The following is a 13116-nucleotide window of genomic DNA, read 5'->3' as shown; positions in this document are numbered from 1 at the left end:
GTAACAGCCTGAGTTGGTTGGCCTCCAGCCAATAGGTGGCACTTCCAAGAGAACACCAGCTATGATAGTGGTAGGGAGCTCTAAACTTGCCCTAAGATGGCCAGGGTAAGTATTTTGGTTTCTCAGGTAATGGGTGGGGCCATAAAGCTCCGAAGAGTGATCATGTTTTGTGTTCAGCTACCAAGGTGAATAGGGCAATACCATCAGGTGGGGACAGGGTTAGACAGGTCTGCACTCAGATTCTCCTTGGGTAGGGCTTGTTACTACCCAAGGCCACTGTGGTGGGTGGGTGGTGGTTCTCAGGCCAATGGGACTACGTTCCAGAGGGGATTATGGCTGCCTCTGCTGTGTCCAGGGAAGTGGTGGATAGCTGGTAGTGAGAGGCTTCATCCAGCTCCCACGCACTTGGAGAGATTGGTCTTCCACTACAGTGCCCTGCTCAGACCTTGCCCCAGGCCATGAGCTACCCAGCTGAGAATAAGCACAGCTTCCAGACCTCACCCCTCCCCATCTGCCCACTCCATTGGTGGCAGCTCCTGTGCTCACTCATACCAGCAGCACCTGATCATCCCCCAGACTCCACTCAAGAAAATTTGTGCCCAGTCCACTACCAATTTCAGTTGGGACCTTTCTTCATCCCCCAACACCTTCCCAATTCCACTGACTGCCTTCCCCAAAGGCCCCAGTGAGATATAGTCAGGGATGGCTTCCCTGGGCTCAAGCTAGATACTGGGAATATGTGCAAGGTACTTCCCACTGCCACTTCCACTTTTATATTTCATGCAACCCCCTGAATCTGTTTCATCTCTAGGTAAAGTTAAATCCTTCTCCTGTGATCTGGATTTTCAGATTCCCCAGTGGGGATATGTGTTTGGAGGTAGGTTTGCCTCCTCTCACACTTTGGGAACTCACAGTTTTTTTGCCTGTTTCATGGAATTTGCAGCAGTGTGCAACTTCTTTCAAAAAATCTGTGAATTCCTTTGGTTTTCCCGGTACGTTCCTGTGGTAGTTCTTGGAGCAAAAGATCATGGTGTGAGTCTGCACACACTGTTCTGTCCATCCATGTGGGAGCTGCACATTAGCCCTGTCTCCTATTCATCATCTTCCCCCGTTCTTGTCCTGATTATCCAATTTTGAGTGCTGTTGAGGTTGATCTGTGGGCTCAGGTGTTTCAGCTGTACTGATGGCATTATGAAGTTACTCATAAATTTTCACCTAATGATTTTTTTTGCAGTCACTGATGATTGCTGACTACATCCACTATTTCATTAAAGATTTGCAAAATAGTGATTTTCTAATTTTACCCTTCATTCTGCACCTATTAGCTGGGTTTCTTCAATAAAGAAGAACTTTCCCTTGTCAACAAAAAGATTCTTTCAAGGTTTTCTTTTTGGTTTACTGTGGGTTCATTAATATGTGACAGATACGACTAGATGCAGGGACTTCAGAATGCTTTCCACTGTTGCTCCCTCACATATATACTGTTATCATCATGTACTTTTATTCTACATATTATTGTTGTTGTTTTCATTTCAATGTTTCACTCCAATGTTCATTTATACAATCAGTGAAAAATATTCCCCATATATTAATCTTTCTTTCCTCTTCTTTTTTTTTTTTTTTTTTTTTTGACAGGGTCTCACTCTGCCATCCAGGCTGGAGTGCAGTGGCACACTCATGACTCAATGCAGCCTTGATCTCCTGGGTTTAAGCGATCTTCCCACTTCTTACCTCAGCCTCCACAAGTAGCTTGGACCAGAGGTGCATGCTACCATGTTTGGCTAATTTTTTTTTTTTTTTTTTTTTTTGCAGAAATGGTGTCTCCCTGTATTGCCCATGCCCTGTATTGCCTCAAACTCTTGGGCTCAAGTGATACTCCCACCTAGGCCTCCCAAAGTGCTGGGATTGCAGGCATGAGTCACTGTGCCTGGCCAAATTAATCTTTTTCTTTTCTGCGTTCTTTTCTGTGTCTCTCATTCTTTTCTGCATCTCTGACTTCCAATCTGGAATCTGGTTTCCAGCCCTAAATTTCCTGGCTTCAGCATTGGCAGATTCTATTTTCCCAGGGAGGGCAAAAAAAGTACCTGACTGGGCCCAAAGACTTCATTTATTTTCTTCATTATCTTATTTGCCTCTATAGGGGCTTTTTCCAAGTCATCCTCAACGGGATTTCCTTTACTCTATCTTCTGTAACAGCCAGAGCACATCAAAAACATAGAAGCTGGCATTCTAGGCCATAGTAATTGTTCAGTAGGTACTTTATCTTGTTTACTTTGTTTGGATAGTCTTTCTTATCAAACTTTCTCTGATATCTCAGTCTCAGATACAAGTCTCCATGCCTTTAACCATTGTATCAGTTAGGACTTGCATTAACTGCAAACAAGTAAAAACTCAACCACATTTTACAGTTAGGCATTACACATATGCACACATGTATGTATATACACACACACACACACATACACACACACAGAGAGAGAGAGAGAGAGAAGTCTAGAACTTCTAGTCCCATGGCTTAAAAGTGTCAGGACCACTGACTCCACAATTTTCCAGGCACCTTCCTAATGCCTGTGAGTCAGCTAGTATTGCTTCATCCATGACATCTATATTCCAGACAAGAAGTAGTAGGAAGAAGAAGAGAGGAAATGTCTCTACCTGTATCAGGTGTATCAACCAGACTGAGAAATCCCCACTAGTCCATTGCTTACATTTCACTGGTCACAACTCAGTCAAATGGCTACCTCAATCTGAATGAGAGGCTAGAAAATGTGTATATATGTGTTAGTTGTGCACTTCGCTATCCTAAACAAAACTGCAGTTCTGGCAAGGAAACATTGACTTTGCATTGACAATCAACAGTTTGCCCTCTCCCTACTCTTCCCTTGGCATAGGATGCCCTTCCCTCCTCCTCACCTACCGAAATCTTATTAGAATGTCACCTCTTCCAGGAAGAGTTTTCAGGTTATCTCAGTAGGAATTTTCTTTAATTCTTCAGTTTAATAAGTAATATCTTGTTTGCCTAGTAACTGCAAGGCACTATTAAGATACTATAGATGGAGATAAGTAAAATAGCATTGCTGTCCTGATGGAGCTCAGTTTACTTTTAGTATCTAAAAATCAGACTCTAATTATTATTTAATGATTACAGAGTTTCTATTTGAGGTGATGAAAAGGTTTTGGAAGGCAGCAGATCATGAGGATGGTAGCACAACAGTGTGAATGTACAACTGACCTTTGAGCAACATGGGTTTGAATTGCATGAGTCTATTTATAGAAAGATTTTTTTCCAACCAAATGCAGATTGAAAACACAGTATTTGCAGAATGTGAACCCAAGTGTAAAGAGGGCCAACTTTTCATGTATATAGGTTCCACAGGGCTGACTACAGGACTTGAGTATACAGGATTTTGATATATGTTGGGGGCAGAGGAGTTCTAGAATTAATCCCACTTGTATATTGAGGGGTGTCTATAATTAACACCACTGAATTGTACACTTCAAAATGATTACAATAGCAAATTCTGTGTTATACATATTTTATCACAGACATGCAAGTCGGACTCCGAATCCAAAAATGTCAGCGTGGTGTGAAAATACAGACAGAAAGGAGAGATGGGTGTTGGGGTGCATAGAAAAGTCATTTAAATTACATAGGCATTGGATCCTGCTCTGCTGTGGTGTATTAGTTCATCTTCACACTGCTATAAAGACATATTCAAGACTGGGTAATTTATGAAGAAAAGAGGTTTTATTGACTCACAGTTCTGCATGGCTGGGGAGGCCTCAGGAAACTTACAATCATGGTGGAAGGGAAAGAGGCATGTCTTACATGGAAGCAGATGAGAGAGAGTGAGCAAGGGCAGGGAAAACTGCCCCATAAAACCATCAGGTCTCTTGAGAACTCACTCATTATCATGAGAACAGCATGGGGGGAAACGCCCCCATGATTCAATCACCTCCCACCTTGTCCCTCCCTTGACACATGGGGAATATGGGGATTATGGGGATTACAATTCAAGATGAGATTTGGGTGGGGACACAGAGCCAAACCATGTCACACTGCTAGTTGTGTCTACTGGGAAGCAGATGCTGAGATGCAGTTAGGACCAAGAGGCATATTTGGGTAAACTTGTGAAAGGAGTTTCTTCTACTTTCACAAGAAACTTCTTTTCTTAGAAGCAGGACTGGTCAGAGGAAGCCATTAAACCATGAAGCAGATCAAGTAGAAAAAGCCTCTCTGCCTAAAGGGGAGCTCTATAGGAAAGAGCCCATTACAGGAATCCTACTTTGGGTGGAAGTGCCTAAACCTTGCTCAGTCATTGGCTGGGGCTGCACTGGGAAGAACTGAAGGAGACCAGAAAGAACAAGTGGAAGCTGTCAGCCCACCACCTTCTCACAGCTAGGCAAGGCATCCTTTCTTGCAAGGGAATAAGTACAGCCCACCTCTGTCTGCCACAGCTGCTACTAGCTATGTGATCTTGTGGCATTTGAGCTTTCTGAGCCTCAGTTTTTTCATTTGCAAAATAAATATAATAATAAAAATAGCAACCCAATCTGGTTATTGGGACAACTATATGAGCTAATGAATGAATAGTGCTTAGAATAGTGTCTGTTTAATCATAGGTGCTCATTAAATGTTGGCTGTCATTATCAGTATTGCCAAGCAGAATGTACATTATGAAATAAACACAAAACTAAATTACATATATATGATACAGTAAATATAAATCAAAGTTCTGGTATCTTCTGGACCTTGATTGTTTTTGTTCTATTTTTGGACTTCTGATTTGGGCAAGAAATGACAGTGACTGCAGGTAAGATGGTGGCAGTAGATCTAGTAAGATGTGAACAGATTCAAAATGCACTTTAAAGTTTTAGAATCTGCAATGAAGTGGTCATGGGGAGTGAAGTAGAATCAAGTCTGACTCTTAGGCTTTTGGCTTGATCAGCTGTGTGGATGCTGCTGTCAATAAGGGAGAAAGACTGGAGGACAAAGGGCAGATGGGGGCCAGTCAAGACTTCCATTTGAACCCATGAAGCCTGAGTTATCTGTGAGGTAGTGGAAGCCAACAAGGCAGGTGGCCATGAGAACTAAGAGATGCAATCCGAGGTGGAAATAGAAGTTTGGGAGTAATTACCATAAGGATGGTATTTAAGTCCACAGGAATGGACAAGATAACTGAGAGAGTGAAGAAAACCAGTCTCTACCTGCTCCCTCACCCTCCAAATCCAATCAAGCTTTGGCTCTACCTCACTGTCTTTTGGCTCCACCCCTCTTTTTTATCCTCTGTTTTGCTGCAGCTGCTCAGTCAACACTGCTCATGACACTGTCCTTATAAACCACATAAAATTAATCAGGGAGGAAGGGAGGAGGAGAAGCAAAAATAAGCCAATCTTGCAGCACATTTAGTATTAATCACTAGGCCAGTTTGCTCTGACCTGCTTCCTCATAGTTGTTTAGTGCCTATTGCCTCAGAATCATGTAGACCCTGTTACAGGTTATAGTTCCCCCTAACTGCTTTATACATAACAACCTGAACATTATACAGTGTTACTTTTTCTATATGAGATCATCTTTTAAGTCCTGCATGCCAGTGAAACTATGGACACCAGCTGGTCTGAAGGACTCCACAAGAAGCTGACTCACAATGCAATTTCCACATCCTTATGGTTTTTATACCCCTTACTCCAACCACTTAGTGACCCCAGTTTTCCAGTCTCCCACCCTCCATGATCCCCTTGTGGATCCAGAAGTCCTTGTAGAGATGTATTTGAGAGTCTCCTTCCATCTCCTTGCTCAGCTTCGTGAGATCATTAAACTCTTTCTCTGCTGCAAACTTTGCTTTCACAGTATATTGGACTATTACTGTGCCATGGGACTAGAAACCTGTTGGTCTGGTAAAAAATTTTGGTGAGCCAAGCCTGGAACCCCCTGTGGGCATTTGTCCATGGCTCAGTGCTCCCGCACCACTGGGACAGGCCCGGAGACAAGCCCATGTAGCCACTGGGTTCTATTGTACTAGGAGCTGTTGACAGGGCAGTACCAACCTTCAGCACATAAATTGCTTGCACCAAAGGAACAGTTTCCAGATTTGAAAGTCATCTTCAGTGAGATTTTTCTGTGCAACTGGCACATTTAATTGGCTGAAAGTCTTTTGGCTCTAAGTCCCTTGGCCATAGGGTCCCACTGAGGGACAGGATGGACCCCAGGCAGGTAGCCATACCACTTTGGCAACAACATGGGACAGAATAAAAGCTGGCCATCAATGCAGCTTCTGGCATATCTTGACAAAAAAAAGGGAATGTAAATTAAAAATAAAATTATAAGCCCCTACCAACTGGACAGACTCTGCTTGTAGCCAACGGAAACCCAGAAAGACCTGAAAACCTGAGTTCCTAGCCATGATGGAATGGGTGGTCAGACATGTCTCATTATACTATCTCCCTCTCAGCATCTAGACACAGCAACTGGCCAGCATTAACGTTAAAACAGAGATCATAACACTGACAGAACAGACTCTTTGTGTCAGTAAGATCTCATGGGTATTCCAGGGTTTTCAGTCTTATTTTGCAAGGACTTTTGAAATTTGAGCTCACAACTCTGATAATAATTAATTGCACACCAGATTATAAGATAATCCTTTATAGATAAATATAAATTTATTTATAAATATACATTTATCTAAGATGTATAGGTAATTGAATTATCTTTAAGTTATATGCGTTGAACTATCAGCTGTTTAGGCTTCTGTATACCTGTCCTTGATTTGAAAGGTCTGAATTAATTTTATCCTTTGAAACTGGCCCTTACAATCTTATGTGCCCACATCTTTTGTCATGGTCCCTGGGCCTAGAGAGAGGATGCTTGATATTGCATAATTTTAGCAGGAGTGCGTTGGCCATGGAAAACAGATTGTCCCAGTGAGATTGAATAGTTTCGAATTCTGGCCCTGTGTTTCATGAAATATTATCAGAGACTAAAAGATAAATTATTATCTTATAGTCTGGTGTGCAATTAAATACTGTGTTAAGACAGTGGATTGGAGCACTAGTGTGTTTGTACTGCACCCCTGAGATCCCCAGCTGAGCACTTGTAAATACTTACAGGTTACTCCAAGGCAGTTTCATTCCTGTAATCCTGACTCTAACCTCAACTGTGCCCCTTGCCAACGGGAAGAAGCTAGGGTCATCTTCCCCCAGTTCCCACCATATTAGCTCTCACTTCAGGATTGAGGTATGACCAAGCCCACAGAGGGACAGAAACTATCCTTACAAATAGTATAAAATTAATCAAGGAAGAAGGGAGGAGGTGAAATAAAAATAAGCCAATCTTGCAGCACATTCAGCATTAAGCACTGGGTCAGCTTGCTCTCAGACCTGCTTCCTCACAGCTGTTTGGTGTCTACTGCCTCAGAATCACGTAGACCCTGTTACAGGTTATAGTTCCCCTTAACTTCTCCCCTTAACAACTTGAACATTATACAATGTTACATTTTCTATTTGAGATCATCTTTCAAGTCCTGCATGCCAAAGAAACTATGGACATCGGTTGGTCTAAAGGACCCCATGAGAAGCTGACTCACAAAAGAATACAATTTTCACATCCTTATGATTTTATACCCCTCAATCTAACCAACCAATGACCCCAATTTTCCAGCCCCTCACCCTCCAGGATCCCCTTAAAAACCCCAGCCAAGAGCTTCCTGGGGAGGATTTGAGGGTTTCTTTCCATCTCATTGTGGGTGCCCCGTGATCATTAAGCTCTTTACTGCAAACCCTGCTATCTCAGTGCATTGGACTATTACTGTGCAGCGGGCATTCGGACGAGTCCATCCTGTAACAGTCACCTGCATGAGGACACTATCTTGCCTGATTGGTTTCCTATGCCCTTATTTTGCTTCCTCTCTCATATCCTATTTCCTTATTCTTCTAATCCGTCTTCCAAAATGGCCACAAATCATTTTTCCAAAACCCTAATCTGCTCATGTCAATTGAATACTTGTTTCCTTAAAATCTTTCAGTTACTTCCATTGCACTCAGAATAAATCTCAACTTCCTCAGCTTAGAGCTCTTTCTTGGCTAGGCCTTTCATGTTCAGCCTCCAGCTTGCCTTTCTACTGATTTTTCTATGATCTCTCTAGTGTGAACTTCACAGGAAAATCATATCGGACGATTTGTACGTTTCCCAATGCTTCCAATTCTCTCATGCCTTGCCACCTCAATGGCTTCAAGGAATCCTCAGAGTCACAATAAAATCCAGACCCCTAATCATGGCTTGCAAGGCTCTGTCTAAACTGGATACCACTTCAACCTCATTCCCTACCTCTCTTTCCCTCCCTTCCTGCTGTAGCCGTTGACCTCCTAGATATTCCTTCTCGTTTCTTTTTCTTTTCTTTCTTTCTTTTTTTTCTTTCTTTTTTTTTTTTTTTTTGACAGAGTCTCACTCTGTCGCCCAGGCTGGAGTACAGTAGCATGATCTCGGCTAACTGCAACCTCTGCCTCCGGGGTTCAAGCAATTCTCCTGCCTCAGTCTCCCGAGTAGCTGGGACCACAGGTGCGCACCACCACGCACGGCTGAATTTTTTGTATTTTTAGTAGAGATGCGGTTTTGCCATGTTGGCCAGGCTGGTCTCGAACTGACATCAAGTGATTAGCCCACTTGGGCCTCCCAAAGTGCTGGAATTATAGGCACGAGCCACCGTGCTCGGCCTTCTCTTTTCTTTTGACTTCAGTTTTAGGTTCACAGTAAAATTGGGAAGAAAGTATTGAAATTGCCCATATACTCCTGCCCTAACACATGCGCAACCTCCCCTATTACCAATATCCCCTGTCAGAGTGGTATATTTGTTACAATTGATGAATCTATATTGACACATCTATCACCCAAAGTCCATAATTTACATTAGGGTTTACTCTTGGTGTCGTATTTTCTATAGGCTTGGACAAATGTAAAATGACATCTATCCACCATTACAGTATCATACAGATTATTGTAAGAATAATCCTAAAAATTCTCTGTGCTCCAACATCCTAGCTGTTTCTTGAACTTGCCAAAAAAATTCCAGACTCAGAGATTTTACATTTGCTGTTCACTTTATCTTGAATGCTGTTCCTCTAGATGGTCAAATGTGTTAGTCTCTCATTTCAAATGAATTTCCACTTATATCTTGCCTTATCAGCACCTCCCTTCTCCACTCTATGCATAATCAACTATGGCCCCTTTCGTACCTCCCCCTATTGTCTCCTGTATCTCCTTCATCAACTTAATTTCACTTTTCCCTATCTGATGTTATATTACATGTTTCTTCTGTTGTTTGCTTACTATCTCTCTCCTCATTCTAGAATATAAAATTCACAAAGGCAGAGATTTTTCTTTTGTTCACTGCTGTATCCCCATTGCTTATATCAATTTCTGTATTTATTTATAGGTTATTTATTTATTTCTGTATTTATAGTAGGTAACCAACAAATACTAGTTAAGTGAATTAATGAATGAATAAACACAGGAATAAATGCCACCACTTCTGACTGTCTTTTTCCACTTGGTTAACTCCTACTCATCCTAAAGACTCAGGGTAGGCACCAACTCCTCCAGCAAGTCTTCCCTGACTGTCTGCCCAGGCTGGGCTGAGGGCCCTTTGTTGTTCCTCTGGGCTCTCTCAGCCACCTGGACTGGCATCTCTATTGCAACACTTCTTATCTTGTGCCTCCTAACCCAATCTCTAAGCTTCTCTAGAGCAGACAAATCTTATGCATCTCCCCCTCTCTCCAGTGCCTGGAAGAAAGTAAGTGCTCTGTAAATGTTTGTGAAATGAATGGAAGAATGAATAAGTGAAAGAATTATAGCAGAATTTAAAATGTGCAAACTCTGATTTGCAAAATAACACAATTTTCTTTGTCATCAACTGATCTACTTTGCTCTTGCATCTCCATTCCTACTGATGGTGAAAAATAATCCTTAAATTTGCCGATTAAAGGCAATTGAGTTTGCTTTGCATTCATGCAGTCTGCAACTAATTCAGTCATGCTGGAGTTTAATATTGAAAAAATATCAATACCATTTCTCCCTTCATTCAAAAGACTCCTTTTCTTCTTTCCCAAGATTGTATCTGGGTACAAGTGTGTATTTCTGCATCTCCATGGTCAAGAAGGTGGCGGGGAAGAGAGTACAGGTGAAGGTGGAACCCCTGGTCTGAGTTCCCTTAGTTCTCAGTGAATTCTAGAGGGTTGGCAGGTTTAACATGGTCCCTGGGCACTCTTGAGTGGATATCTACTGAGAGATTCATAATACCTGTGGTCTTCTGGGTGTCATCCATCTATCCATAGCCCCTGATGCTGAAGACTTCACCCTACTTTACCCTCTAGTAGTGAGGTTCCTGCTGTCTGTGGCTTCTAGCTCCTGTTCCCAGGACTGGAGCTTGCAGGAATGTTCTGTTTCTCTGCCCAAACTAGTGTGCAGACTCTATGCTGTTGCCTCTAAGCACCTCCTTACTATGTCTGTACTGTGTTGGACATGATGCCAAGCTGAACCTGAGAGTTGGGATTTTTTTCAGAGCTAGACCCTAAGAAATAAGAAACAGATGATTCTGCCCTGTTATCCCCACATCTCACTCATAAAACCTCCTGCTTCAGAGAGCTCAGCCCTCAGGTTGGGCTTTCTTCTCCCTCTGTCTCCACTGCCCTAAACCCCAGTACAAAAGGAGCTTTCTGTTACCCATTCCTGTCTGATAGATGCCCCTTTATTTCTTACCTTCATTCTTTTGTGCTCTATGGATTTCTGTGTTCCAGGTGGTTTCCTCTGTTGTCACACTTGGGCAATAAGTACCATATGGTGTAGAGATGCTAGTGATTCAAGAAAAAGGAAACTACCCTGGAGATAGTCTATTCAGATGAGAGGCAGGTGGGTGGATGGATGGATGGTTATTAGATGACTTGTCCCGTATCATCAGGTCCTTATGTAAAGAGCCCAGGACTCCAAGCCAGATCTTCTGATCACTCTTTCCATTGTATCTTTTGGATTGAAAATCCAGTTCTCCAACTTCCCAACTTTCCCAAATGCTATTCATCCTGGAAAGCTTTCTCAGAGGGTAATTATGTGCTTCAGGACTCTGAGCTGTTCAGATGTGAGGACATGCGTCCCAAGATGTGCACAGCAGTAATTTGCCTTGTGGGTTTCCCAGTGCCCGGTGCTCTGCAGAGCCAGCTAATTAAAGGCCATATCACAATTATGGAAAATCACAAGGCAGCAGTTTAATTAGCTTTTCATGTGGAACTCTATTTCATTCCCCTCATTTTTGCCCAAGATGTCTGAGAGTAGAATTGAGACTAATGGCCATTAAAGTAGGGTTTGTTTTTATATTTAATTTCCTCTTCTCTGAAATCTTGATGCCTGAACCCTAAATGCCCAAGCAACGCTTAGATGTCTACTCAGCATTTCAAACTTAGTGTCCAAAATGAACTCCTGATTTCAACCCTATCTCTGTTCTTTCCCTATCTTCCCCATCTGGCAACACATTCTACTAAATCTTGGAATTAACTCTCCTCTTTTTCTCATTCCTCACATTCATTCCATCAGACTTCATCACTTGTCTCTTCACAATATTTTCAGAGCCTGAGCTTCTCATCACCTCCAAAGCTACTACCTTTTTCCAAGCCGCCATCATCTTTGCCTGCACTATTTCAAAAGCTTCTGACTGGTTCCTCTGCTGCCACTTTTGTCCACAGAATTAAATGGTCTGTGTGTGCCTGTGAGTGCACACATACAGCTTAGTCACTCTAACAGAGACCCAGATAAACAGTGGCTTAAACAAGACAGGAATTTGTTTCTCCCTCACGTAGCAACCTGTGTGGAAGTAGTCCAGGACTTGCGTGTCAGGCACCCTGTTTTCATGGTTCCGCCCTCCTTAGGGTATTCCCCTTGCTCATATGATCCAGTATTACTCACCTCCATGTCTGCTTTCCATCCAGTAGGGAGGAAGCTCTGGAGAAGAGGAAGGCATGCCCACTTCCTTTAACTGCCTGGCCCACAAATTGTGCCCGCCACTTCCGCTTGTCTGCCAATGGTCAGAATTTTGGCTAACAGCCACATCTAGCTACCTGGGAGGCTGGAAAATGCAGGCTATTTCTGGGCATCTAGGAGTCCAGCTAAGAATCACAGCTCTTTTGCTACAGAAAATGTGTTGAATGGATATTGAGGTTTCTGTCCTACTCATTCCCCCTGGTCTGTTTTCCCTAGAGTGGCCAAAGAGAATAGCATACAGATCAGGACATGTCACTCAGTAAATGACAGGATGGCACTCAACAAATATTTTTCTAGTGTCTCATTTAATAAATTCCAAGTCACAAGAATCAGGCCTCAATTCTAGTCTGCACCAGCTGGAAGAGACCCCAGAGAATATTTAGCGCATGGTTTTCAAAATGATTTTAGCTATATATGTATATATATTTAGAGAAACTTTAATAAGGAAGCCTACTATGTTAAATGGGGAACAAGCTGGCTGCTATTTTTGAAATCAAGGGCAACATGGATTCATTTGCTTTTTCTTTTCTGCTTTAACTCAAAGCTCGTTTAGATTCAAAGTCCCATTCCCAGAGGTGTTTGGACCACAGATTGAAACAATGAACTCCAGCAGAACATCTTCATTTTCCCTATGGGGAAACTGACGCCTAGGGAACAACAGGAGTTGTAGCTTACTGAGCTCAGTGCCTCACATGCTTGAGCTAACTTTCCCAAAGCGGGGATCCCGGCCACGGAAGAAAGCCTGCCTCATGACTGGCCACTCTCCCAGAAGCACCAGGCTATGTGCCCACCAGAGGGAATCCCAGCAGATTGATTCCTGCAATAACTTCATGCTTTCTGAAGGAAAAAAAAAAGTACCATACTCATGTTTCAGTACCTCCAAACTGGCACTGGGGTTTCCTTTGTGGGGGAGGGGTAAGGAAGGAAACATTGGGCGGAGCCCTTCACTTCAGCTAAACCAGCTCTGAAAACTTGGCCAAGTCTCTCATTTACTTTGGTAACTATATCTGCTTGGAAGTGTTGCTGTAAAGATCAGAAAGAGATGAGGTCTGCAGGCAACAATAGAGAGATGTAAGGGATTGTTTTTTCTGTGTGGG

At 42.6% G+C, this 13116-nt stretch overlaps 1 protein-coding gene across 2 annotated transcripts in view; it reads right to left on the bottom strand.

Annotated features, from left to right (window-relative positions):
* Window positions 1-11982, bottom strand: part of TACSTD2 (tumor associated calcium signal transducer 2) — a 42066-nt gene extending 30084 nt beyond the window's left edge. The window contains exon 1 of one of the 2 annotated variants that reach the window (XM_063655134.1): window positions 11945-11982. The gene's annotated coding sequence lies outside the window, so the exon portion shown is untranslated. Of the gene's footprint in view, window positions 1-10750; window positions 11744-11944 lie in introns of those variants that run through there. The other variant, XM_063655132.1, reaches the window with a different exon arrangement.
* Window positions 11983-13116: the final 1134 nt, after the last annotated feature.

This window comes from Pongo pygmaeus, chromosome 1, assembly GCF_028885625.2.
Source record: "Pongo pygmaeus isolate AG05252 chromosome 1, NHGRI_mPonPyg2-v2.0_pri, whole genome shotgun sequence".
NCBI classification, from domain to species: Eukaryota; Metazoa; Chordata; class Mammalia; order Primates; family Hominidae; genus Pongo; species Pongo pygmaeus.
This window is presented reverse-complemented; position numbering and strand designations above follow the sequence as displayed.